The sequence below is a fragment of the Adiantum capillus-veneris genome, chromosome 28, assembly GCF_014529385.1.
Source record: "Adiantum capillus-veneris isolate H3 chromosome 28, ASM1452938v2, whole genome shotgun sequence".
NCBI classification, from domain to species: Eukaryota; Viridiplantae; Streptophyta; class Polypodiopsida; order Polypodiales; family Pteridaceae; genus Adiantum; species Adiantum capillus-veneris.
In genome coordinates, this window is record NC_140958.1 from 118,658,909 (window position 1) to 118,661,926 (window position 3,018).

The window sequence follows — 3,018 nt, forward strand, 5'->3', positions numbered from 1 at the left end:
TGTGGAGAAGAAAGAGAGAGAGAGAGAGAGAGAGAGAGAGAGAGAGAGAGAGAGAGAGGGAGAGCGTTACCTGCTCCTTGCTTGAGGGCGCCGAAAAACTCAGATCTGAGATCTGAGTTTTTGGGTGCTCTCTATAATTTTTTTAGCCCAGTCGGCGTCGCTATGAGCGTCGCAAATTTACAAGTAACTTTGCGACGCTCATAGCGACGTCGGGATTTTTTTTTTGAGCGTCGATGTGTGAGCGTCGCTAATATGAATAGCCTCTTGTAGTGAAGATTGTCTTCATGATCTAGTTTGACATTGTGCTCCATGGTGACATGTGGGGCTCAATCTTTTGAAGAAGCTTGTTATCTATCTCTATTGGAACTCCCCTTCATGAACCTCTTGGTCTATAGAGATGTCTCTTTGTATCGTTGGATCTGTAGTAAGAATTGACCAATCTGCAAAAATCAAGAGTCTCTAGAAGCTATCATAGAGAGCGGGGCTCTTCCAATAGAAATGGAAATGAGGATGTTTGAGTCTCCTTTCTAGCTTTTGTGGGTGTCTCATTCGACTAAGGGCTATTGCTTTGTCCAAAAATCACTCCTCTTGATGGCGAAGGCATTGGCACCTGGTGGTGCATCTCTGCTACTCTCGATGAAGCTCTTGTGGTATCAACAACATTTGTACTCTGTCATGCGGATAGAGAAAAGTCCATGATTGTGCTTTGACTACTCAAAAGTTGAGACTCTCTCTCTCTCTCTCTCTCTCTCTTTCTTTCTCTCTCTCTCTCTCTCTCTCTCTCTCTCTCTCTCTCTCTCTCTCTCTCTCTCTCTCTCGCGTGTACTAGTGTCTACTAAAAGCCAAATTGTCCTATGAGACAAAAGCTGATACAAGTTACAACTGATCCATGTCCTTGTGAACCTGAATAAGGTGGTCAAAGAAATGAGCTCCTAGGTGTAGAAAGCGTGAGTTTATGGGTGCATCTAATAATCAATGGCAATTCCAATGCCATGCATGTCTAGCTCTATGATCCTATGCTTAGTGTACAAGTATGCTCAACTAGGAAAAAAGATCCTCCCATTTGGTAGATATATGGGAAATATGATAGAGTACATCGCTAATTGTAGAAAGAGGATCTCCGGTAGCATCTCAACAGAACCTCTTGGTCTCATGTATGTTGTCTTCACTTGATGTATAGCTAGAAATTCTTGGGTTTACCGTTGTATGCGATGTGGAGTTTCTGACTTTGATTGATGTGGTTGTCCCATGTCTCAAGTGCTTATAGCCATCTCTAAAGTAACACCCCTCCTATATGGTTTTCTGTATCCATCTCTCATATCGAGCTATATCTCGTGTGCTGTTGTGGATGTGCTAGTCTGAGGCCGAGCTCATCTTGTAGGTGGAATCCTCCCTCGTTCGAGGGATGAGATGAAGTAGTTATTCAGACTTTAGATTTCAGATTTCAGCCCTTTTCTCACTGGAACCGGATTGGATTTGCACTCGCTAGTCATCCCATTGCAACCCGGTACTTCGCCAGTCCATCAAGCCTCTCCTCAGCCATTCTCTTGATGGCATCAAGTAATCCATTTCTATCCATCATCCGCAAAATATCCTTGCCCTCTTTTATTGATATACACCATATTGTACCTCAATACCATCTCAGGTGGAGCTAGTTTAGCATATCATGCTTGTGTAGTTGACACATTTAGTGCTGCATTCCAACAACCACTTATAGAGTCCCATCTTCACCCACTTTTCATTGACTATTGTTGTGTCGCACAATTATTTCACTCCAATGATCACGTCAATGAGAGTGTAGTCATTTTTTGAGGGAAAAACGATGATCAGCACATTTGGACAAATTACATGTGTGAGGGACAACACCATGATGACCTCCAAGCTCATAAAAGAATATTTCGAAGCCACTAACATTGACACAACATTGTATGCTTACATTTTGGAAACCAACAAACAACAACTAACAAATATCTATATGCATTCAACAGTTTGTAATTCAAATTTCAAAGAGATAAATAGCATTTTTTGCATGATAAAGTACAGGTTTTACTTGTACTAGTAGAAAAAATGATTAGGAGCACAAATAGGAATGCTACATCAACAATGCAATCCAAAGGATAAAAAGGAGAAACTTAAAGTTAAGTTACAAAAGGAACATAGCAACTCACTGTTCAAGCATTTGGCTCGGACCTCGGTTTCATGGTCTTCTTGCTGAGACATCTCAAGTGGGTTGCAGTACTTTCACAATATGCTTCCATAGTGGAGGTATCTAAAAAAGTAAACAATGACCCTGCAAAACCTACAAGCTGAGAATGAACCAAAATTAAATTTTATGCTAGCATGAGCCTTTTACTTCAAGCAATGGAACAAGAAGAATCATTTTTATGTGGTTATTTTACTTAAACTGTACATAAAATTCACAACATGTATTCCTTCTTCACATTTCCTCACTGTAAGACACTCATACACTTCATATAATTTAAAATGAAATATAAAACATGCATACATGTGTAACATTTAATGGCCTACAATCTTATGTGTAGCGGAATTTAGCATGAACATAGTGGGCATTTCATTAGAGTTGATTCCTAATGAGAATTACAAGAGTGCTTGGGTGGAGAGAGCAACAAAAAGCATAACACCTACTTAGATAGCATCGACAATACTTTCAAAAGAGAGAGCAATTAAGCTATTGACAACAGTTGAGGACCGGATTTGCATGGAGCCGGTCCCCCCTCCAAAAGGCTTTGTATTATGGTTTCTCCCATCAAGAGAGACATTGTACAATACAATTCTTTGTGTTCCTTCAAGACGAGCTAGTGCAATGAAGATGGAAGCTTCATACACCAAGCAAAACACTTAATCAAACACAACTTGAATTATCCCCGTTCTCAGACCCAAGACCTCACACACCTTCGAAGATGGTGAGAGCTAGCAGGGTATGAGAGTAGATTGAGAGGAAAAAGAAGTATCTTACGAGAAAGAAGTACATCTCCTCACATAATCACTCATATTAGC